This window comes from Bos taurus, chromosome 3, assembly GCF_002263795.3.
Source record: "Bos taurus isolate L1 Dominette 01449 registration number 42190680 breed Hereford chromosome 3, ARS-UCD2.0, whole genome shotgun sequence".
In the NCBI taxonomy this organism is placed as follows: domain Eukaryota; kingdom Metazoa; phylum Chordata; class Mammalia; order Artiodactyla; family Bovidae; genus Bos; species Bos taurus.
In genome coordinates, this window is record NC_037330.1 from 82435312 (window position 1) to 82461742 (window position 26431).

Genomic DNA, 26431 nt, shown 5'->3' on the forward strand with positions numbered 1-26431 from the left:
AGACTTTTACATATATTGACATATTTAATTCTAACAACCCTATGATGTAAGGAATTATTTTCTTCATTTTACAGATGTTGAAATGAAGCCACAGAAAAGCCAAATAATTTGTCCAATTACACACAGCTAGTGTGTAGGAACAGAGCTGAGAGTTGATGTCATTGATGTACTAAGATGCTGCTGTAATAACTAAAGGAGGTAACGTGTGTAATATGCTAAGTGTCTATCACACAGTAGGTACGTTTTTGCTTTTCTCACCTTCTTCCTTTTCCCCTCATCAACTTCCTATAAAAGAATGAGTTTTTAACTTACAAGGGGAAACTAAAGAAATTTCACCTTGTTTTCAGTTTTTCTCGTCAACATTTTTAGGCTTTTTGGTATAGATGCTTACATGTCATGAAACATAATGAAAAAAGATTTCCTTTTCTAAAGAGAATAAATACTTTATTCTTTGTGTATGGCAAAGAGTTGGACATGACTGAGCGACTGAACTGGACTGAACGTGGTAACCTTGAGCTGTCTCTGCTGTCTGTGTGTGCGCATGCTCGGTTGTGTCCAACTCTTTGTGACTCCGTGGACTGTAGCCTGTTAGGCTCCTCTGTCTATGGGATTATCCTGGCAGGAGTACTGGAGTGGGTTGCTCTTCCCTTTTCGAGGGGATTTTCCCAACCCAGAGGTTGAACCCACATTACCTGCGGCTCCTGCATCTGCAGATGGATTGTTGACCACTGAGCCACCTGGGAAGCTGACTTCATTCTTTATTTACCTTAAATGGCTTAGTGGCTAAAAAACATGCAGCTATAAACAGTCCTAGAAGAAAAGAGAAGGAGAGAAAGGAACTAACATTTATTCAAATCTTCTTTTTTTTTCTTTTTTAAACTTTTAAATTTTGTATTGGGGTATAAACAATTAACAAACAATGTTGTGATAGTTTCCAGTGAAGAGCGACTTGAAATCTTAAATTCCCAAGTACTGTGCTAGGAGCATCATTTGTGATTGTCATTTATTCCTCGCAACAATCCCAGTCAGGTATTGATTATCATCCTTATTTTTTGGATAGCATTCTGAAACGAAGGGCATCCAGGCAGCTTCCTTGTTAGGAATGGGTGGAGCCCGAGATTGTCTGTAGTGTGTATAATGCTGCTGGCTTCACAATCTCAGGAGCCCTGTCTTTGGAATATTTGACCCCAGAAAATTCCTAACTTGGGAACTCAAATAAGAAAGGGATGAGGCTAAATAATTTACTTAGGAAGGATTTTACTGGCAAAAATCAGTCTTTTATTCCAAACAACTTCCTGAACAAAACAGCTGTTTCCTCCTGAGCCTTGGTGGCTGAGTTAAGCAGCATTTGCCTGAATGCTAATCCTTAGATTATGCATTTCTTAATCAATTTGGCCGTAATTAGGTTGAGCTTACAAATTGTTATTCCAGGAATAATGATTGTCTTTAAGAGGCAGGAAGGAAAGCATCAGCATCATTCTTTGCCATCTCATCTCCCTGCAAGAATGCTCACTCACTGCGTAGGATGGGTGGCAGGGCTCAGATTTCATTTCTGTAGGTGGGTGACCCATGGGCATATGGTAACACTGTTATGGGCCCGGAGCTTGGTTTAAGGTTAGCTTCTGTTTTCATATTTGTTTCTCTGGCTTGACTTTTTCTTTGCGGTAAAGGGACTATAACACTGATATCAGCTGCATCCTGCTAGCATAACACTGGTGCTTGAAAGATTAATGAACACAATGATTTTCTTAGGTAAGTGTGTCTTCATTTGGATAACTTCTTTCATCTGAGCAGCTTAATGCATTTTGTAAGTATTTCCTCAGTCTTACATGTGAGGCAGGGTAAAATAATTCTTGCAGCTTTGGCCAAGAGCATGCAAGTCCAGTGATGGGGGATTGTATTTGTGTTATTCATTGTTGTAGCCTTAGTAACTAGCATAGGATGCTTAGTAAATACCTACTGTTGAGTCTCTTCTTCCCAGCTCAATTGATGGTGGGAAGTCAAATCTTGCACTGGTTGTAGTCATGGTCAGTTTTCCCCAGCTCATCCCTACCCTTCTTCCCTTTCCTGGCATCCCTGGCAGTTTAAAAAGAAGCAGAGTGAAGAGGATCAGTCCTTAGCTCAGTTCCTACCAATTCTGAAAGTAATTGAGTTCTCCCTGACTGCAGCCTCTGACATTTGTGATATCCCCCTTTGGACTTAGCTCTCTAAATCTGTAATCACTGTGCACAATTCCTAGTCTGTCTGCCTGAGAATTCCCTGCCTTCCTGGATTGTGTGCGTGCTCAGTCGCTCAGTTGTGTCTGACTCCTTAGCGACCCCATGTACTGTAGTCACCAGGCTCCTCTGTCCGTGGGATTTTTCCAGCAAGGATACTGGAGTGGGTTGCCATTTCCTGCTCCAAGGGATCTTCCTGACCCAGGGATAGAAACCACATCTCTTACGTCTCCTGCATTGGCAGGCAGATTCTTTACCACTGTGCCACCTGGATCATCTATACCTAATGCTTAGCTTTGCTTTGTTACCATCCAAGCCTCAGGGTATCAGGGAATCTGAAGCATTTTTTTCAGTGATTTTATGGGTGTAGACCCTGAGACCCACACAGCCTGAGAAAGATGCAGGTTGATTTCATGCTCACAGGGTTGTGTGGGGTGTCCTCTACCATGCTCTCAGGATAATTCATTGAAATAACATTATATGTCTCTTTTTTCAAACATTTTTCTGAGGGATACAGAAACATATTGAAAAAAATCCCTGTCTTTGGCACCCCACTCCAGTACTCTTCCCTGGAAAATCCCATGGACTGAGGAGCCTGGTAGGCTGCAGTCCGTGGGGTCGCTAAGAGTCGGACATGACTGAGAGACTTCACTTTCTCTTCTCACTTTCATGCATTGGAGAAGGAAATGGCAACCCACTCCAGTGTTCTTGCCTGGAGAATCTGAAGGACGGGGAAGCCTTGTGGGCTGCCGTCTATGGGGTCGTATAGAGTTGGACACGACTGAAGTGACTTAGCAGCAGCAGCAGCAGCTGGTGTTCTAGTGGTTGAGATTTTGCCTTCCAGTGCAGGGGGTGCAGGTTCAAACCCTAGGATCCCACATGCCTTTCAGTCAAAAAGTCAAAACATAAAACAATATTGTAACAAATTCAACAAAGACTTAAAAAAAATCCCTATCTTCAGGGAAGTCAGTCAAGAGAAACACAAGCCTGCAATACAAATAATTGCAGTACAGTAGAAGTACCAGAAGGAGCTCTGTGAAGGGAGTAACTGCTGCTGCTGCTAAGTTGCTTCAGTCATGTCTGACTCTGTGCAACCCCTGACTCAGGCTCCCCCGTCCCTGGGATTCTCCAGGCAAGAACACTGGAGTGGGTTGCCATTTCCTTCTCCAATGCATGAAAGTGAAAAGTGAAAGTGAAGTCGCTCAGTCATATCCAACTCTGAGCGACCCCATGGACTGCAGCCTACCAGGCCCTTCCATCCATGGGATTTTCCTGGCAACAGTACTGGAGTGGGGTGCCATTGCCTTCTCCAGAAGGGAGTAACTAATACTGCCCAAAAGACAGAGAAAAAACTAAGCAGAGAAGGTGACAGCTGAGGAATAAGAAGGTGTTACTGTTCCACTGGGACATCTCCTTGGAATATGAGTGGACATAACTGGGGCATTCTGGCCCAGACCCAAGGCATCTTCCCCCAGTATGTGACAAGTGCCAAGACTAAATGAAAGGTTTCATTTTGCTGTTAGATAAGGGCTTCCCTGGTAACTCAGCTGGTAAAGAGTCTGCCTGCAATGCAGGATACCCTGGTTTGATTCCTGGGTTGGGAAGATCCCCTGGAGGAGGGCATGGCAACTCACTCCTGTATTCTTGCCTGGAGAATCCCCATGGACAGAGGAGCCTGGCAGGCTATAGGTCATGGGGTTGCAAACAGCCAGACATAACTGAGCGACTAAGCACATCACATTGCCCTTTTATTACCCAGCTTCTATTTAACAAACACTCAACCCCTGAAATGTCCCTGTTGAAGACCATCCTTCTATTCTCTCATCTGTACGTATCCAGAGGTAGGCACGTGACTTAAGCTTAGCTGATCAAAACAATTAATGCCACTGGCTACAGTAATAGCTGTAAGTTTGAGCATGTCTCCCAGTCAGAGCCAGTGAGATGGAAGAGAAGTTTTGCTGAAACTTCTGGGGAAGAAAACTTTCTTTTTTCCTCCTGGACTTAATTTATGAAAAGATGTCAGGTCTGGGGCTGCTTCAGCCATATTCCCAGGTGGTCTGGAACTGACACGGAGGAGGGCAATGCTGGGAGAGATAGACTGTTCTTGGGACATACCTTAGGCCACAGTTTAAGCCATGCCAGGAGCCAGAACAATCCTTGGCCACTTCTACTATATCAGAGGATGAAGCCCCTTTTTGCTTAGGCCAATTTGGATTGGATTTTCTGTCTTTGTTTATTCTGAAGAGGAAAACACCCAAGAGGGAACAAGAATGCACTCCAAATATTGGAAGGATGTTGAATAAGAGGATTCTTTGAATATTCTTGTGTGTCTCCAAGGGATGGAACCTTAATCAGTGGGGAGATGTATTAGATGGTCAGATTTCAGATCAGTATAAGTAATAACTTTTTTTAACTTTGGGGACTCTACCCAATAAAAGCAGCTAGAGGCTTTGATTCAACATGTAGTTAGGGGAAAACATGAGAGAGTGAAAGAAACATGCCTGCCCTCCCCTGTTAAAAACATCTTAAAATGGTTCAAGACAACTTAAAAGTGGTCTGAGTCACCTTTATCACTGTGTGAGATTTTAATACCAGAGCTTTCATTTAGTTTTATAATTCTTCAAAGTCAAAGAGAATGCGACTATTTATTATTTTACTCCTATTCTCTGAACAAACCATATATTATGACAAATCAATTTGGGGACTTGGGACTATAATCTAATGAAAGAGAAGAGAATCACATGTGAAAAGGGCGAGAGTTGCTTTGTGAAACTTTTGCTTCACTTTTATAAATAAAACATACAGAGTGAGAGAGATAGTATAGAGTAATATCTATAAACATGAACTTTGGAATTGGACTACAAAGATTAAAATTCTAGGGTTACTACTTATTAACTGTTACGAGAATTAAATGAGATGATATAGGTACAGAGCTGGGCAAGATACTGGCACAGACTAAGCACTCAATACATTTTAGCCACTCTGTTATTATTACTACATGATAATTCTTAGGAATTATCAGGCCCCCAGATTTTGCCAGGGCTTTCTGGTGGCTCTGATGGTAAAGAATCCGCTTGCAATGTAGGAGACCTGCATTCAATCCCTGGGTTGGGAAGATCCCCTGGAGGAGGGCATGGCAACCCACTCCAGTATTCTTGCCTGGAGAATCCCATGGACAGAGGAGCCTGGTGGGCTACAGTCCATGGGGTTGCAAAGAGTTGGACACAACTGAGCAACTAAGCACTTAGCACTTAGCACAGATTTTGCCAAATGACCAGCAACTTTAAGATTTTCTAAGGGAGAAAAAAAAATTACCAAATGTTTCTTGTGTCTTCTGGTAGTGCTGGGAATGGTACATTGTCAATTGCCATCCAAAGCCAATGGCAAGAACATGAAAAATAACCAGGTTACCAGACTGCACGCCTTCCTGTTAGACAGAGGGCTTGTTTATTCATCGTTACAGAGTACCTGAAAAACAACTGTTTAAATGCTATTAACCATCTCAGAGTACCTGGAAAATAACTGCTTAATGTTATTAACTACCTCTAATATTTGGACTCATAGCTTTTGATGCTCTTTCCACTACCTAAATCTCCTCTGTCCTTTGTTTCATCAAGAAATCTTTCCTGGTTCTTAAAAAAAGGAAAATCTCCCTCATCCCCTTCCCCTAAGTGCCCCACAACATGCAAGGAACACACACACACACACACACATACTCACACACACACCCTACACACACCACACATATGTGATACCATATTAATGACTTTTCAATCTTCAGGGATATAGGCTGTTTTTAAGCATCTATTATATATCCTTGTCACTGAACTCATGATTTCCCACTTTATCTCATTCAGAACCCATGGATGAATACCATCTGGCCCTGGTGATTTACTGCACAGAGTCCCTCAAGGTGCTCCATACCTTTATCCTCAGAGACTGAAGAATCTCTGTCAAGGCCATTCTCTGCTTTGCCATAAAATGTGTCCTTGGAACAGGAATTTCCCCATTGTCTTCTCCAATAAATACTGATTCAAAATATTCATTTAGCTGCTCCTCTCCTTCATCATTCCATTTAATATCCTCCTTCTCCTAATGAAAGCTCTTAACATAACAGATATAGTCACCTTACTAAAATGCCATGAACTCTTTATTACTATTATTATTTATCTTGATGTTTTTGTATGTTTTGCCCATTCGCTCTTTAACCTCTGTTACTTCTCAGCTGATACAGTTTGAGTTCCCATCAGAGTATGTGGCTTACAAAGAATGGTCATTAAAAAAAATTCTTTTTTAACATTTTTGGCTACACTGGATCTTAGTTGCTGCATGCAGTCTTTCTCTAGTTGTAGCAGGTGGGAGCTGCTCTCTGGCTGCAGTGCACAGGCTTCCCATTGCAGTGGCTTCTCTTGATGCAGACCATGGGCTCTATAGTACGCAGGCTTCAGTAGTTGAGGTGCGTGGGCTCAGTTGCCCTGCGGCATATGTGGGATCTTCCCCTGCACCAGAGAGTGAACCTGTGTCCCCTGCATTGGCAGGCAGACTCAACCACTGGACCACCAGGGACATCCAGAAATGTTCATTTTAAGACAGAGCACCTTTAAAACAGTTACTGTTTTTGTTTTGCTATAAAATGAGAATGTGTTATGCCTAGAAATTTTGGAAAATTTAGAAAAGTAAAAGAAAGCACATCTTTCTAAATGAGCGCTGATGGTGTGTGTTTCAGGGCCCGACTTTTGCACTTTTTTCTGAAACATAACCTATCTGATTTCCTCCTCTCTTTCTTGTGTGCTGTACTGTGGGGAAGTGAGGCACCTCTCCTGTACCTCAGACACGGTTGGGGTGTGTCTTCCCTCAGCCTGTATGAAGAAGATGTTATCAAGTTTGTCCTGCAGGCAGGCCTGGCCCGTGAAGACCCTCACTACTGGATGGCTCGGGGCACTTGCCACTCCAAAGAGTCATCGCATTCTCGATTTTCACCGAATTCCACTTCCTCTGTGACAACGCCTGCTTCACCAGGCTTTCTCTTTTGCATTGAATCCCTTTTTTGTTCCACCAGGCCCCAGTTTGCATCACTTCCCCTCGGATATCTTCAGATCTCTTACATGTCAGTGAGTTTCAGTCTTATGGTGACCGAACTCTGACTTGGCCCTAAGACTTTCTCTGGTGAATGCCCCTTCTCTGATGGGTCAACCCTGAGGGTCCTTGTGAGCAGAGTCCTGGTCACCTTCATTCTGCTTCCTCCCAGCTTCCCTAAGAACACCTTCATGCAGCCCAAGCCAGGACGCCTGGGCTCTGGAGTCAGACAATGTGAGTTTGAATCATAATCTCTGGCCGTCTGGGCTAGTAATGAACTTCACTGAGGCACTTATTACTTCATCTGAAAAATGGGACAATAATACAGTCTGTACTGTTAATTTTATTATTTATCTAACTCAGATAACATATGCTATGAGGAAGGTGTTTTTTTTTGAGGAGTTTTCAGAGATTAACAGCTAGTTTAAAGCCTTAGAAACTTTGGATTATTTATTCATTTATATGAATTATTTATTCACCTATAACAAAAATTTCATTACAGTTGTTTCAATGTAGGAAAAAACAGTCTGGGAGCTAGAATATTTAATTTGTGATAACAATTATTTTATTTTTTCTTATGACATTTTCAATTTTGAAGTTTGTATTAAAAAAGAATAGCTATAAGTAGTGTTATGAGTGAATAATACCACTCCCCCAAAAGATATGCCCATGATGTGTCCTTATTTGGAAACAGGATTTTTGCGGATTTAATTAAGGATCTGAAGATGAGATCATCCTTGATGAATGGGGCGAGCCCTAAATCTGATGACACAGATTTCTGTAAGAAGAGGAAAAGATATCCAGACACAGAGGAGTAGGCCATGTGAAGACAGGGACAGATTGGGGTGATACCTCTACAAGCCAAGAAACACCCCAGGATTCCTGACAGCCACTAGAAGCTGGGAGAAAGGTGAGACATGGATTTTTCCTCACAGCCTCCAGGAGGAACCCGTCCTGCCGAAACCTTGATTTTGGACATTTCCGTCTCCAAATCTGTGAGATAATGAACTTCTATTGTGTTAAGCCCCAAATTTGTGGTAATTTTTTATGGCAACCCTTGGAAACTAGTATATTTTGTTATTGCAAGCTAAAAATCCTATATTGGGAGATCAAGACAGAACAGAAACAAACCTAAAAGTCACCACTAAATTATGATCAAAACGTAAAATCAATCAAAAGCAGTAGATTTCTAGACTTGTAAAACAAACGGCAGCATAGCTCATAACTACAAACAGTTAATAAGAGAACATAAAGCCAAATAAGTTATGTCAGCTGCTCAAAGCTGCTGAATGTTGCTCTACTCTTGGGATACCAGCTTTTTAAGGTGAGATGCTAATTCCCTATTATAGTTGTGTAATGATCAATTAAAGTCTAGATGATACAAAATCTATTCCTTGTTTAATCAAATAATATCCAATAGTCATATAAAAATTTGAGCAGTGGAAGAAATCCCTGTATATGCTCTATTACTTTATTATGAAGCTTAGAAATGAAATAATGCAAATACTACTCCTTGCATATTTACTGGCACCTAAGAAGAGCAATGGCACCCCACTCCAGTACTCTTGCCTAGAAACTCTCATGGACTGTGGAGCCTGGTAGGCTGCAGTCCATGGGGTCTCGAAGAGTTAGACACGACTGAGTGACTTCACTTTCACTTTTCACTTTCATGCATTGGAGAAGGAAATGGCAATCCACTCCAGTGTTCTTGCCTTGGAGAATCCCAGGGACAGAGGAGCCTGGTGGGCTGCTGTCTATGGCGTCGCACAGAGTCAGACACGACTGAAGTGACTTAGCAGCAGCAGCAGCAAGAAAAATTTAATGAATGTTGTCCTTTCCCTGTAGAAAACAGGTATTCATAACACATACCCACGAATACAGAGCATGTTTTACACACAGTAGGTGTTTTGTAAATAGAAGGAATACAGATCTTTTTCTCTCTTGAATTTCCTTGTTTTTTTCCAACACCAACTACCATGGTGTTTGTCAGTTCAGTTCAGTTCAGTCGCTCAGTCGTGTCTGACTCTTTGCGACCCCATGAATCTCAGCACGCCAGGCCTCCCTGTCCGTCACCAACTCCCGGAGTTCACCCAGCCAATTCTTTCATGCACCTGATAAAAAGTAAGAGTTTATACTGACAGGGGGATGATATTATGGTATGTTCAGGGTTGATTTTGAAAAATCTTTTAAATTACACCACTATAAGTTATACAGCCACATACGTAACTACTGTCTCCAGGAAAAGTGAGGAACTGGTGATAAGATGTAATAGAATAACAAACATTCAAAGATTGTCCTCATGTGATCCTGTACGTTCCTTCATCCAATGTCTCAATCCTCTTAGATCAACATCTGTTTGTGTCCAGAGCTTAAAAACAATGCAGGGGAAAGTCCTGAGGAACACTTGAGATAAGATATGGGTGCAGCAATTAGTGAGTGATTCTGAAATAATAGCAGCAGGGTTGTGTGATTTTGTGAAACAGACTAGTTTTCAATTGAACAGAAAGTTTTAAATTGAATTGGAAGGGCAGAGACAGGGAAAGCTTTTTGGATGAGGACTTTCAAATTGGATACTAAAGGAATATTAGACAATAAACTTAAATGTGTTTGTAGTTCTGCTAATGACACATTTTTTTCTTAATTCCAGATCTAAACTACTGCGTAGTGCCTAACTTGTAATAGAGAGACTTCAGTTTAAGTGTTAGCTGCTCAGTCATGTCTGACTCTCCGACCCCATGACTGTAGCCCACAGGTTTCTCTGTCTATGGAATTTTCCAGGCAAGAATACTGGAGTGGGTAGCCAGGCCCTTCTCCAGGAGATCTTCCTGACCCAAAGATCGAACCCAGGTCTCCAGCATTGCAGGAGGATTCTTTACCATCTGAGCCACCAGGGAACATGTAATAGGAGCTTGTCAAATATTTACTGAATTTAAAAAAGAAAAAGGAAGAAAAGAACAAGTGAATCATCCTTGCTTCTTTTATGCCTCTTCAGTCTGGTCTTTTTAATACATAGATCTGTTGATGTCATTCACCTCCTCTAAAGCTTCACAGATGCCCTGCAGTCTCTAGACAAAGAGTAGAAAATGATCTTTGAGTCAAACAGTGTTGGGTTTGAGTTCCAAACGCCTTCGGATCGGCCTCCGTCCTGTCCTATGTGTTCTCAGCTCTCTTTCACACATTTCTGTCCTTTTGATGCCTAAATCTAACCATATTATCTCTCCTACCTCCCACCTCTCCCTTCAAAGTTTATGTGGCTGCCCCTCTGTCCGCAGAATCTGGTGTCTAGCATCTTCTCCGGCTTCTGCTTTCTGCACTCTTTAAACTTTTCACTGTCTGGAAGGTGTCACATTTTCTCTCTCCTTTGGGCCTTTTTGCATATTTAGAAAGCTTTATTTGGAATAGTCCTCTCTACCATATGCCACCCTCCCCAACCCAGCCACCCTGAGTATTAAGCTAACTCCTGTGCATCTTTCAAGTCAAGGCTTAAATGACACTTGAGGCCTCCCCTGCCCCAAAGTGGGTCCTGGGCTTTGAGGCTTGCAGAGCACCTACACTTATCCACCGTAAAACACACCACAGTTGATTGTGGTGATCTGGTTTATGATGGTTGTCTTTCCTACCTGGGCTGGAGGTGCTGTGAAGGCAGTGACTATGTCCCATTCAAAATTGTCTTTAGTACCTGGCATAGCAACTGGGAAAATGAATATCTTTTGAATAAGTTCAGTTCACTCAGTCGTGTCCAACTCTTTGTGACCCCATGGACTGCAACACGCCAGGCATCCCTGTCCATCATCAACTCCTCGAGCTTGCTCAAACTCATGTCCATCAAGTCGGTGATGCCATCCAACCATCTCATCATCTGTCGTCCCCTTCTTCTCCTGCCTTCAACCTTTCCCAGCATCAGGGTCTTTTCCAATGAGTCAGTTCTTCGCATCAGGTGGCCAAAGTACTGGAGTTTCAGCTTCAGCATCAGTTCTTCCAATGAATATTCAGGACTGATTTCCTTTAGGATTTACTGGTTGAATCTGCTTGCAGTCCAAGGGACTCTCAAGAGTCTTCTCCAACACCACAGATCAGAAGCATCAATTATTCAGCACTCAGCTTTCTTTGTAGTCCCACTCTAATATCCATACAGGACTACTGGAAAAACCATAGCCTTGACTAGACGGACCTTTGTTGGCAAAGTAATGTCTCTGCTTTTGAATATGCTGTCTAGGTTGGTCAGAACTTTTCTTCCAAGCAAGTGTCTTTTTATTTCATGGCTGCAGTCACCATCTGCAGTGATTTTGGAGCCCCCTAAAGAAAGTCTGTCACTGTTTCCATTGTTTCCCATCTATTTGCCATGAAGTGTTGGAACCTGATGCCATGATCTTTGTTTTCTGACTTGAGTTTTAAGCCAACTTTTTCACTCTCCTCTTTCACTTTCATCAAGAGGCTCTTTAGTTCTTCTTCACTTTCTGCCATAAGGGTGGTGTCATCTGCATATCTGAGGTTATTGATATTTCTCCTGGCAATCTTGATTCCAGCTTGTGCTTCATCCAATCCAGCATTTCTCCTGATGTACTCTGCATATAAGTTAAATAAGCAGGGTGACAATATACAGCCTTCATGTACTCCTTTCCTGATTTGGAACCAGTCTGTTGTTCCGTGTCCAGTTCTAACTGTTGCTTCGTGGTCTACATACAGGTTTCTCAGGATGCAGGTCAGGTGATCTGGTATTTCCATCTCCTTCAGAATTTTCCACAGTTTGTTGTGATCCACACAGTCAAAGGCTTTGGCATAGTCAACACAGCAGAAATAGATATTTTTCTGGAATTCTCTTGCTTTTTTGATGATCCAGCAGATGTTGGCAATTTGATCTCTGGTTCTTCTGACTTTTATAAATCCAGATGAACATCTGGAAGTTCATGATTCACATACTGATTAACCCTGGCTTGGAGAAATTTGTACATTACTTTGCTAAGGTGTTAGTTAGGTGAGTTCAGTTGTGTGGTAGTTTGAGCCTTCTTTGGCATTGCCTTTCTTTGGGATTGGAATGAAAACTGACCTTTTTCAATCCTATGGCCACTGCTGAGTTTCCCATATTTGCTGGCATATTGAGTGCAGCACTTTCAGAGCATCATCTTCCAGGATTTGAAATAGCTCAACTGGAATTCCATCACCTCTACTGGCTTTGTTCGTAATGATGCTTTCCTAAGGCCCACTTGACTTCACATTCCAGGATGTCTGGCTCTAGGTGAGTGATCACACCATCATGATTATTTGGGTCATGAAGATCTTTTTTGTATAGTTCTTCTGTGTATTCTTGCCACCTCTTCTCAATATCTTCTGCTTCTGTTAGGTCCATACCATTTCTATCCTTTATTGTGCCCATCTTTGCATGAAATATTCCCTTGGTATCTCTAATTTTTTTGAAGAGATCTCTAGTCTTTTCCATTCTATTGTTTTCCTCTATTTCTTTGCACTGATCACTGAGGAAGGGTTTCTTATCTCTCCTTGCTATTCTTTGGAACTCTGCATTCAAATAGATATATCTTTCCTTTTCTCCTTTGCCTTTTGCTTCTCTTGTTTTCTCAGCAATTTATAAGGCTTCCTCAGAGAACCATTTTGCCTTTTTCCATTTCTTTTTCATGTGAATGGTCTTGATTACTGCCTCCTGCACAATGTCATAAACCTCGTCCATAGTTCTTCAGGCACTATCTATCAGATCTAATTCCTTTAATCTTTTTGTCACTTCCACTGTATAATTTTAAGGGATTTGATTTAGGTCATACCTGAACGGTCTAATGGTTTTCCCTACTTTCTTCAACTTCAGTCTGAATTTGGCAAGAAGGAGTTCATGATCTGAGCCATAGTCAGCTCCCAGTCTTGTTTTTGCTGACTGTATAGAGCTTCTCCGTCTTTGGCTGCAAAGAATATAATCAATCTGATTTCAATATTGACCATCTGCTCAGTAAATCTTTAATACAATTTTCTGTTGATGGGCGGTGCTGTGTTCCCTCCCTGTTCTTTGACCCGAGGCCAAACTATGGTGGAGATAATGAAGATAATGGTGACCACCTTCAAAAGGTCCCATGTACGCACTGCTACACTCAGTGCCCCCAACCCTGCAGTGGGCCACTGCCGACATCTGTGCCTCTGCCGGAGACTCCTGGACCCTCACAGGCAAGTTTGCGTCAGTCTGTTGTGGGGTCATGAGTATCTTTTAAATAAGTTAATGAGATCTAAAATGTACTGGCTGCATGACCCTGGACTGATAACTCTGCCACTCTGAATCTCAGTTTTTTCTTTTATAAAATGAAGATAATAGCTACCTCATGGAGCCTGGTGGGCTGCCGTCTATGGGGTCGCACAGAGTCGGACACGACTGAAGCAACTCAGCAGCAGCAGCAGCAGAGTCTGGTACCCTCTAAAGTGTTTTAGTCGCTCAGTTGTGCCCGACTCTTTGTGATCCTGTAGACTATAGCCCACCAGGCTCTTCTGTCCATGGGATTCTCCAGGCAAGAATACTGGAGTGGGTAGCCATTCTCTTCTCCAGGGGATCTTCCCGACCTAGGGATCGAACCTTGGTCTCCTGCATTGCAGGCAGATTCTTTATTGTCTGAGCCAACAGGGAAGCCTAGTACACTCTAAAGTATCTCTAAAATAGCATATTAATGTCTACTTGTCTAACATTACTGGCCTTCCATGAGTAAATCCTCACTTGTCTTTTTACCTTATGTTCTGCTTCTCCCATTAATGGCACCAAAATGGACTTCTCAGCTTTTTCCTGAACATTGTCCTGTGTTTCCCCCATTGTCCCAATGGGACAAATGCTGTTCTTTCTTCCTAGAACTTCCTTCTTCCCTTCTCCTGATTTCAAAACCTCCATCTTAGCTCCATGAAGTCTCCCTTGATTTGTCTTAGTCAAGTTACTCCTCCCTTCAACTTTTGCTACATGTTACCTGCCCTTCTTCTAGAACATTTTTCACATTCAACATTATGAAATAGTTATTGATGTACATCTTTCAGTTTAGCAGGCTCTAGGGTCCGTCTTCCCGGATTCATATCCCAGACCTGCCTACTAACTATATAACTGTTGCCTATCTCACACTTATTTCACTTAGTATGATAATCTCTAGGTCCCCATACTAAGTGAAGTAAGTCAGACAGAGAAAGATAAATATCATATGATATCACTTATATGTGGAGTCTAAAAACAATGATATAAATGAATTTATTTACAAAACAGAAACGGACTCAAAGACTTTGAAGACAAATTTATTGTTACCAAAGAGAAAAGTTGGGGTGGGGAGGTAGAGATAAATTAAGAGTTTGGGATCAACATTTACACACTGCTATATGTAAAATAGATAATCAACAAGGACCTACTGTTTTGTACAGGGAACTGTACTCAATATTTTGTAATAGCCTAAATGGGAAAAGAATCTGAAAAAGAATGTATATATGTAGCTGAATTTGCTGTGCACTTAAAACTAATAAAACATTGTAAATCACCTATGCTCTAATATAAAATAAAAATTGAATAAAAAAAAAAAACATAGCCTAGTTAGTCAATTTATCTAAGCCTCAATTTTTTTAGCCCAAAAGTGGGAATAACAACAACCATCTCAACAGTTATGCAGGTGAGGGTCACATTAAATGAGATTATGTAAGTGTCACACATATAACCAGTGATTATGTGATTGACATAATTAACATTATCATCCTCAGCAGCACCTTCTCCCTAATTAAACTCTGAGTTCCTTGGGGATGAAGATGTTTTAATAGGATTCCCCTATTGTACTTAGAACAGTACCTGCCCCCATAGTTGGTGCTCAGTAAATGTTTGTTGAATGCAGGCATAAATAATATAGACAAATATAGACAAACAATGACTTTTTCTTTTGCTACAAAATGATGCAAGTTGACTACATTTTTGAGCTTTTTAGTAACTACTGTCCCTGCGGATTTCCCTCAGCCTGAACACTTTGACATAGTGCTAGTAGAATAGGCCCACTATGTTGCCATCAGTCTGGAATTTGGAAAATTACAAGCAGAATTAAAGAACAGTATTGGAATTATTTATTCTTTCTATGCCCCTTTATTGCATTCATTTTAGGAGAAATTATCTATTCTTGTTTAACAAGAAGATTACATTACATATTCATGTAGAAAGAATTTTACCAATTTGTGGAAACTTCTCAGATCTTGCCACATGTTAGATGTCAGGCAATGTCTCATTTGGAGAGAGGAAAAAACAACTAGAGTTACTGTGATTTACTGCAAGGCAAATTATTCTGAATTTCCTTGGTAAAAAGAAAATGAAAGCTACATTTGTTAAATATCATAGAGGTTCATCTTCTAAACAGCCTTTTATCTGGAAAATATATGTAGTCATTTTCCTGACTTAATAAGGAGATAAAGCAAGTTTCACTTATCTTAATTTTGCTTGTAATGAATATACTAGATGAGATTTTGCTATGATATGTGACTGCTCTTTCATTAACAGATTGGATAATTGCCCTCTTGGAATGGACCAACTTTATTATTTAGCACCTGACTCAATCCTGAAATAATCCAGAACTTTTTTTGAAAGTCAGTGTGCAGAGCTATGGTTAGAGGAAGTTCACTTCAATCACTCAGTTGTGTTCAACTCTGCAATCGATGGACTGCAGCAGGCCAGGCTTCCCTGTCCTTCACCAACTCCCAGAGCTTGCTCAACTCATGTTCACTGAATTGGTGATGCCATCCAACCATCTCATCCTCTGTCATCTCTTTATCCTCCTGCCTTAAATCTTTCCCAGCATCAGGGTCTTTTCCAGTGAGTCTCTTCTTCCCATCAGGTGGCCAGAGTATTGGAATTTCAGCTTCAGCATCAGTCCTTCCAATGAATATTCAGGAATGATTTGCTTTAGGATGGACTGGTTGGATCTCCTTGCAGTCCAAGGGACTCTCAAGAGTCTTCTCCAACACCACAGTTCAAAAGCATCAGTTCTTTGGTGCTCAGTTTTCTTTATGGTCCAACTCTCACATCCATACAGGACTACTGGAAAAACCATAGCTTTGACTATACGAATCTTTGTTGGCAAAGTAATGTCTCTGCTTTTTAATATGCTGCCTGTTTGTCATAGCTTTCCTTCCAAGGAGTAAGCGTCTTTTAATTTCATGGCTGCAGTCACCATCTGTGATTTTGGAGCCCTCTAAAATAAAGTCTGTCCCTGTTTCCATTTTTTCCCCATCTATTTGCTGTGAAATGATGGGACTGGAAGCCATGATCTTAGATTTTTGAATGTTGAGTTTTAAGCCAACTTTTTCACTCTCCTCCTTCACCTTCATCAAGAGGCTTCTTAGTTCCTCTTCACTTTCTGCCATAAGGGTCGTGTCATCTGTATATCTGAGGTTATTGATATTTTTCCCAGCAGTCTTGATTCCAGCTTGTGCTTCATGGAGCCCAGATTTTACATGATGTACTATGCACAGAAGTTAAATAAGCAGGGTGGCAACATGCAGGGTGTTAAATAAGTTAAATAAGCAGGGTGATAGCCCTGATGTACTCCTTTACCAATTTGGAACCAGTCCATTTTTCCATGTCTGGTTCTAATTGTTGCTTCTTGACCTGCATACAGATTTCTCAGGAGGCAGGTCAGGTGGTCTGGTTTTCCCATCTCTTTCAGAATTTTCCAGTTTGTTGTGATCCACACAGTCAAAGGCTTTGGCATAGCCAATAAAGCAGAAGTAGATGTTTTTCTGGAATTCTCTAGCTTTTTCAATGATCCAACGGATGTTGACAAATTTGATCTCTGGTTCCTCTGCCTTTTCTAAAACCAGCTTGAACATCTGAAAGTTCTCAGTTCATGTACTGTTAAAGCCTAGCTTGGAGAATTTTGAGGATTACTTTTCTAATGTGTGAGATGAGTGCAATTGTGTGGTAGTTTGAGCATTCTTTGGCATTGCCTTTCTTTGGGTTTGGAATGCAACTGACCTTTACCAGTCCTGTGGCCACTACTGAGTTTTTCAAATTTGCTGGGATGTTGAGTGCAGCACTTTCACAGCATCATTTTTTAGAGTTGAAATAGCTCAGCTGGAATTCCATCACCTCCACTAGCTTTGTTCGTAGTGATGCTTCCTAAGGCCCACTTGACTTTGCATTCCAGGATGCCTGGCTCTGGTGCTTGATCACACCATCATGATTATCTGGATCATTAAGATCTTTTTTGTATAGTTCTGTGCATTCTTGCCATCTCTTCTTAATATCTTCTGCTTCTGTTAGGTCCATACCATTTCTGTCCTTTATTGTGCCCATCTTTTATGAAATGTTCCCTTGGTATCTCTAATTTTCTTGAAGAGATATATAGTCTTTCCCATTCTTTGTTTTCCTCTATTTTTTTGCATTGATCACTGAGGAAGCCTTTCTAAACTCTCTCTTGCTATTCTTTGGAACTCTGCATTCAAATGGGTATATCTTTCCTTGTCTACTTTACCTTTCACTTCTCTTGTTTTCTCAGCTATTTGTAAGGCCTACTCAGACAACCATTTTGCTTTTTTGTACTTCTTTTTCTTGGGAATGGTTTTGATCATGGCCTGCTGTACAATATCATGAACCTCCATCCATAGTTCTTCAGTCACTCTGACTATCATATCTAATCCCTTGAATCTATTTGTCACTTCTACTGTATAATCATAAGGAATTTGATTTAGGTCATACCTGAATGGTCTAGTGATTTTCCCTAGTTTCTTCAATTTAAGTCTGAAAGGCATTGTGTATACTAGGCCTGAGAAGTCATGGGTTTCCATGTGTTTGGGGAGATAAGCCACTGCCTGCATGACACAACTTCACAGGAAGTTGAAAGATTTGATCTCATTTAAGTGTTGATTAAGGTGTGAAGGGCATCCTAGGTGGCTCAGTGGGTAGGTAAAGAATCCACCTGAAGTGGACTGAGCACCCACACACAAGGTCTGAAATTGTACCATCTGAATTCCATTCATTCCAGTTGTTTGAAGGGAGGACCTATGACAGTGGAGAGCTTGGAAGGCAGCCTACTGCAGAAAATGGGTTGGCAAGCTATCTATGATTGTATAGCCCAGAAGATAAGAACAACTTTACACTTTAAACTGGTTGGGAAAAAAATCCAAAGAAGAATGATATTTCGTGACATGTGAACATTACATAACATTCAAATTTCAGCGTCCATCCATAAAGTTTTATTGGAACAGTCCCATCCATCAGTTTCCGTATTGTCCATGGTTGTTTCTGTGCTTCAGTTGGAGACTTGAACTGTCACAGTACAGACTGGGTGACCCTGAAATCTTGAAAATTTATTATTTGACTCTGTACAGAAGAAGTTTGCTGACCACTGGTGTAGAGGTGGCGCTAGTAGTAAAGAACCCACCTGTCAATGCGGGAGATGTAAGAGATACAGGTTTGATCCTGGGTCAGGAAGATTCCCCGGAGAAGGGCATGGCAACCCACTCCAATACTCTTGCCTGGAGAAGCCCATGGACAGAGGAGCCTGGTGGGCTACTGTCCTTAGGGTCACAGAGTCGGACATGACTAAAGCGACTTAGCACTATATAGAGGGAAAGAACATTAAAACCCATGGAGTCACTCTTAAGTTGAATCCTATCTCTTCCTGTTACTAGACCTGGAACCTCAGTCAAAGTGACCATTCATTCAAGAAACATTTATTAAACTCTTACTGTTTCTCAGAGACATTGCTTGGCATTTGAAATGCAATGGTTTTCACACCTGAAGGGTTACCAATACGTAGTTTGCTGGTTTCACTGAGAAGGTTAAATGAAAGTAAGTATTCAAAGTACATGGCATCTAGAAGTTGTTCAATAAATGCTTCCCCCCGCCACTCGCTCTATCATTTATTAGGAGTCAAAGGTGGGGAAGCCACTTAATTTCTTAGAGTATTTACTCTTTCAGCTATTAAGCAGCTCAACAAATGATTTTTGAAAGTCCACAGATAACCATTCCACCCTAGTCCTTTGGGATGGCTTTAGAAGTGGGGTAATGCTGGGCTTCCCTGGAGGTTCAGAGATGAAAAATCTGCCTGCAGTGCAGGAGACCTGGGTTCAATCCCTGGGTCAGAAAGATCCCCTGGAGGAAAAAATGGCAATCGACTCCAGTATTCTTGCCTGGAAAATTCCATGGACAGAGGAGCCTGGCAGGCTACAGTTCATGGGGTTGGAAAGAATCAGACACAGCTGAGTGACTAACGCTTTACTAATGCTGGGAAAGATTGAGGACAGGAAGAGAAAGGAGCAACAGAGGATGAGATGATTCGATAGCATCTCCGACTCAATGGACACGAGCTTGAGCAAACTTTGGGATATAGTGAAGGACAGGGAAGCCTGGCATGCTGCAGTCCATGGGGTCATAAAGAGTCAGACACAACTTAGTGACTGAACATCAACAAAGGAGGCAAAATGGTGAGTTGATGGCTGACTGGGACTTAGCCTGGTATCTCAAGTGGTGATGTGCTGTGGACCTAGAGGGGAAGAGAGGCATTGAAAAGGCAAGGCCAGGGAACCACAAACAAATGACTTTATAGTTTTGGTCTGGGCCTGCTTTGTTCAGAAGTAAACTTCTGTGGGACCCAGTCTTGGGTGGCAGATGGTATTTTGACATCAAAATACTTTCAATGGTCAGAATACTTCTAGTATGTGATGGGGCCAGAATTTCGAATCCTAGGCATCCTGATTCTGCTGCCGTTAGTCATTACACCAGTGCCTCTCAAACTGGGGTCTAGAGTTACATGGATATATCATCAGGGTTCCTAGAGTTCTCCACAAAAGCCTCTAAATTCAGAGTTTCGTGAGAATCTTAGAAAAAAGATCATATAAGCACATTCTGGACACTCAAATGACCCTTTATAACCTGGGATTGCCCTGTGGTGCCTTCCTCTAAGTCTGCACTTGTGTTTACATCGGGTAATTTTAGTGGGCTAATAAGGAAAGAACAGAGGTAGCAGATCTAATAAGAAAATAATGTGTTGACACCATAGGAAGGTCAAATGATATTACTGCTTACTCTAAGGACAGAGGTTTCATAGTAATTCTAAGCGAGAAAAGAGTTGGGAGAACCAAATCATTATACAGCACACAGGGGTGTTGGTTGCTGTGTGAAACTGGCACATGATTAGAATGGCAAGCTAGTTTTTGCAAAACCACAGTCACTGTGTAACTTGGATTTTATTAGTTTTGTGATTTTGCTGTGGTTTAATACATTGTACAAAAAGCTACATGCATACAACATTTTAAAATCTAATTTAAAACCAAGTTTTAACTCATTTAAATGACATTTGATAAAAATGGTTCCAGTGATGTTCCAAATAACTCTTTATTATTATGTGATTTTGTCTTATTTTATAATTTGAAGCTTCACTGAATGAGGGCACTCTCTAAATTCTTTCTAAAGTGTTCAAAAGGATAGCCTAGAGCTGGAGAAAAAGCAGGAGAAATTTTACACACATTTTTGTGTGGTTGTCCTGTGCTTGTGTTGATGAGGTTATTTTTCCTTGCACAGGAATATATCCAAAGGAGATAAATGCTGAACCTTCAATATGGTTATTTAAATGATAATCCTATTTCTTTCCTATTTCTTTAGTCCTGATCATTCAATTTCTATTTCTGTAATTTTTTACTTTCGATGAAATATCTTTTCATCAGAGTCTGATGCTTATGCTACCATCTTCAGAATGGTTCTTGGTTCTTATTTATCCAGAGAAAGAGAAAGGAACTATCAGCCAACCCTCACCTCTCAGTACTTATGTTATAAATATATTTATTTGTTTATTGTCTGTCTTCCCATTAGAAAGTAAGCTATGTGAAAGTAAGGTTTTTCTCTTGTTTATTTCATTCAGGGATTCAAAACCAGAGGCAGTTTTTCATCCAGGGAATATTTAGCAATGTCTGTCAACTAGGATGGGGGCTACTACTGTCATTGGTAGGGATAGAGGCCAAGGAAGCTGCTAAATACCCTATAGTACACAGGACAAGCCCTCCCCCCGTCCCCCGCCCCCCACCCACAATAAAGAAGGCAGTCAAAATGTCAATAGTCCTGAAGGGGAGGAACCCACAGTTGAAAAGTGGTGTCCAGCAAGTAGCAAGACTTACAAGTATTTGTGGAGTAAATGAAAAGATAACTGGCAAATAATATGTGTTAGGGACTACATTAGAGGCTTCATAGATGTAGCAAGATCATCCACTGAGATATTAATTTATTTTGGTTCTCACTGGATTTTTCCTGGCTCCCTTTCCAAAAAGGTCACAATTGGGCATTTCCTGTCTTCGGAGTCTGTGACAGGGCTGAGAAGTGGCAGAAGAAAGGTCCTCTGCTTGTCTTTGTGAAAGGTGAGTCACTGACATATATTCTGGAGGGTCTTTCTGTGGCCTTGTGGAGAGAGGAGTGTAGAGTCCTCATAGTGTCAAAGATTTGTCTCCTTTTTGACCTACTAGGCTAGAGTTCTGAAGTTGGATTTAGTTTGATAAAATAATATGCCATTTTTTTTGTATATATAAATCTGTAGAGTAAAATTTATACATTTTGTACATTATTTGATTTGAAAATTCTTAGTCAACCGTTCAACACAGTAGGCATTACTATTGCCATTTTATAGATGAGAAAACTGAGATTCAGAGAGAGGAATTAACTCACTTCAGATCACACAGATTACAAATGAAAAAGACAGGATTTGATCCTAGCTTAGTCTGACTTCAAAACCCCAAACCAGGCTTTGAAAGAGCTTGTGGGTGACAAGATAAAGCTACATTTCACACAGTATAAAACTTCCTTCCTGGACCGTTTCTTTTCTCACTAGGGTGGTTTTTGCTCCTAAAAATGGTCTTCTCTTTCTCTCCAGGTGGACTATTGATTAATTAACTAATACTAGCACCTACTGTGTCCAAAATGTGAAGCTACCAGAGGTGGCTTATAGGTTTTATTTTATGTGTCATCTCTGACCATTGATCATTGGCTATAAGTGTGTTGAGAAGGCTGAATGTAGAACAGAGCCATCATCAGTTAGCCATCTGCTGCTGGGTCAGGTGGTTTGCACATGTTCCACACATTTACACTCTCTAAGGCAGTAAGGGCCGAAGGTGAATAAAGTCTTCTATGGAAATAGCCAAGCTTCAAGATTCAGCTCCATTCCCATTATTACCTCCAGAAGCTTTCCTGACCACTCCAGCTTATCTCTCTTCTAATGCTATCTATAGTCAAGATCTCATAGGTGAGACAGGGAAATAGAACAATACTCATGAAATTAGCACTGCTGCAGCTGAGTACTCCCCCTGTATGTATCTCATTTCCTCAGCTGGAAGCAAGGACCTGGAGCTCAGCGGGCAGTGCTCCTGGAGCTCCTTGTCTCTCACATGGCTGAATGTAATAGTCACTCAGTGAATGTTTGCTGAGAAGAGAGTTAAATAAATGAGTGAATGAGGTGGGATACTGCATACCTATTCCTATTGCTTGCTCCTTGGAAGAAAAGTTATGACCAACCTAGACAGCATATTAAAAAGCAGAGATATTACTTTGGCCACAAAGATCTGTCTAGTCAAGGCTATGGTATTTCCAGTGGTCATGTATGGATATGAGAGTTGGACTATAAAGAAAGCTGAGCGCTGAAGAATTGATGCTTTTGAGCTGTGGTGTTGGAGAAGACTCTTGAGAGTCCCTTGGGCTGCAAGGAGATCCAACCAGTAAATCCTAAAAGAAATCAGTCCTGAATATTCATTGGAAGGACTGATGCTGAAGCTGAAACTCCAATACTTTGGCCACCTGATGTGAAGAACTGACTCATTTGAAAAGACCCTGATGCTGGGAAGATTGAAGATGGGAGGAGAAGGAGACAACAGAGGATGAGATGGTTGGATGGCATCACTGACTCTATGGACATGAGTCTGAGCAAGCTCCAGGAGTTGGTGATGGATAGGGAAGCCTGGCATGTTGCAGTCCATGGGGTCACAAAGAGTTGGACATGACTGAGCGACTGAACTGAACTGAACTGATTCCTATTGGATTGAAGAACCTACAAATATATACAAGATCTCAAAATTAAACAGTTCATGCCTAACATAGTAAACGTCCTCCAGGATCCTGTTCTAGCATTGTGGTTAGTATATGTTCTGCCTGGTCAGTGTTCCTCAAACATCTGTAGTTGGTAAATATTTTGAGCATGTAGATTGAACATTTCTGTCTAAAACTCTGTCTAAATCATCTCTAGAAGTCATTATCCCATTTCTTGTTTTATTCATCTCCTAGCACTTGGCCTATCCAAATCCTCCATATTTTATTTTATTTATTTATTTTATTGTCTATCTTCCCCCTCAGCAAGCGGGAAGAATGCAGTGAAGTCAGGATTTTTGTCTTGTTGAGTGACTGCTTGTTTCGATTGCTAAGCAGTAGCTGTACAAACAAACAACCCCAAACTTAGTGGCATAAAATAACAGTCATTCATTATGGGCAAAGATTTCGTGGGTTAGGAATTCAAACAGGATACACAGTAGGTGCATTGGTTTTCTAGTGCTGTGTGACAAATTGCCAGAACTTAGTTGGACCCTCTGCTCAGAGACTCGCAAAATTGCATCTAGAACTCAAGCTGTTGGCTGGCTTGTGTTTCTTTCTGGAATTAGGGCCTTTCTCAAGTTCACATGGTTGTTGGCAGAATCCAATCCCTTATGGTTGTAGGACTGTTGTTCACATTTTCTTGTTGGCCGTTAGTCAGGGACTGCTGTCAGCTTCCAAAGGCAGTCACTTTGCACATGGCCCTCTCACCACATGGCAGCTTTCTTCTTCAAGGCTGGCAAAAAGGGCACAATCCCTCTTTCAGTAGCTTTTACTTTATTATATCTGGCTCACCCTGGATAATCTCACTTTTTATTAACTCAAAATCATTTCATTTGGGACCTTAATTACATTTGCAAAATCTCTTCACTTAGCCATGTGACTGGAGAAGGCAATAGCACCCACTCCAGTACTCTTGCCTGGAAAATTCCATGGACGGAGGAGCCTGGTAGGCTGCAGTCCATGGGGTGCGAAGAGTCGGACACGACCGAGCGACTTCACTTTCACACATTGGAGAAGGAAATGGCAACCCACTCCAGTGTTCTTGCCTGGAGAATCCCAGGGATGGGGGAGCCTGGTAGGCTGCCGTCTATGGGGTCGCACAGAGTCGGACATGACTGAAGCGACTTAGCAGCAGCAGCAGCAGCCATGTGACACAATTAAGAGAGGGATATTCTATCATATTCACAGTCCTTCCCCTTTCCCCTCAACACACATTGAAGGAAGGGGCTTATACAGGATGTATACACAAGAGTGGGTGCAGGGGGAATCTTGGGGGGCATCTGAGAATTCTGCCTACTGTAGCAGAAGTGTCTTGTAACAGAATCATCATGATGTTGAGGGTTGAGGGAGATCTCTGCTGGGAAGACTTGAACAGCTGTGGGGAGTGGTCTCTGCTGGGAATGGCTGAAGGCTGGAACCATTTGTGGGCACCTGTACCCAACTCTCTGGCCTCTAGTCAGAAAGAACTCAAAAAAAAAAAAAAAAGAAAAAAGAAAAGAAAAAATCTCAGCTGGGATTAAAGACCAGAGACATATGTGGCCTTTCCTTGTGGACTGTACTCTCAGCTTGGGGGCTGGTTCTGAGAGGAAGCATCCCAAAAGAGATTGTCCGAAAGTATTTCAAGAAATCAGGTGGAAGCTGTTTTTTTTTTTTTTTAAATGACCTAGACATAGAAGTCACATAGCATCACTTCTGTGCCGTAAAACTTTATAGATTCCAAAAACATAGACCCTCCCACTTGATGAGAGGAATGGCAAAAAATCTGTAGCTATTTTTTTTAAACTACTACATTGTTTTATCTCTAGTAGGCCTGCAATAAATATTTGTTGAACTAAAGAAATATCTGTATATTAAAACTAATTCAGCCTAGGATGGAATGAAATCGAGAAAAACTATTTGGCAGAGACATACTTTAAATGATGAGCAAATTGAACAGCGAAAGTATAGGAAAAAGTGTTGGGCAAAGGAAACAGCATATGCAGAGGCGTAGAAACGTGGGAAAAACTGGGTACTTTAGGGAAACTCTAGGTAGTTCATCGTAGCTAGAGCATAGAGTGTGTAGGGAAAAATGGAAGGTGATGAGTGTGGAGACGTAGAGGGTGGCCAGGTCACAGAGGGACTTGTGGGTTATGCTCTGCAGTTTTCCTGGAAGATTTGAGGACACACTGAGAAGCACCACAAGTTCAGGGAGGCATTTTTAGAAAGATTCTTATTGTGTGTGTAGCATAGGCATAGATTGGTGGTCTGGAGAGCAATAAAGGGCTGCTATAATAATTCAGATGAGAGATGATGAGAATGAATTGTGGCCTCTGCATTGAGAATGGAGAAGAGAGGACAGTTTGCCACATCAAAGTCTCATTCAATAATGGTAGCTTTGCTTTACTTGTTTACTTATTTTTGCATTCATTGCAATCTGAATTCCTGTTCTTACTATTCATCACAGAGATTGATGTTCATCTGGAATGCATGAGTGTTGAAACTCATCGGCATAAGTCAGTCATGGTGTACAGTGCATCTGAGCACTACTCCCTATACAATCTTTACAGCTCAGCTCTGAACCGGCTCCCTTGGTGATGAGTGTTGGTGATGAGATATAAATACATTGAGATGAAACCACGACAGTCACCTTGGCTTGGAATACAGCAAGGAGACAGAATCTGATTCCTGCTTTGCTTGTGTTCAAAGCAGCATGACATATTTGTACAGGAGTGTTCTCTCTGGAGTGTCAAGTACTTAATAAATATCACCTCTGCACATTTTTTGCAAGTAGAGCCAGTTGAATTCCCAGGTTTCTAGGCCTTTTGCAGAGTTTGAGGTGAATGAAATTCTTCTATTTTTTTTTTCTTTTCACCAGAAAATTATCAAAGGGCTGATCACTTTTAGGATGAGGACAGATTCCTGACTCCTTCCTGCATGCTTGTGTGCTAAGTCACTTCAGTCGTGCCTGACTTTGCAACCCTGTGGACTGTAGCCCACCAGGTTCCTCTGTCCATGGGATTTCCCAGGCAAGAAATCCAGGAGTGGGTTGCCATGCCCTCCCCCAGGGGATCTGCTCAATCTGGGGATCGAACCTACGTCTCTTAGT

The 26431-nt window shown here is 41.4% G+C and overlaps 1 long non-coding RNA gene across 2 annotated transcripts; it reads left to right on the forward strand.

Moving 5' to 3' along the window:
- On the forward strand, positions 1 to 26431 carry LOC132344898 (uncharacterized). Of its 2 annotated transcripts, none has more exons than XR_009493965.1 (5): positions 1 to 198; positions 6074 to 7526; positions 7987 to 8202; positions 21546 to 21632; positions 25790 to 26431. It is a non-coding gene; the product is annotated as an uncharacterized lncRNA (long non-coding RNA). The 2 variants fall into 2 exon arrangements; XR_009493966.1 differs by having other exon boundaries at positions 26201 to 26431.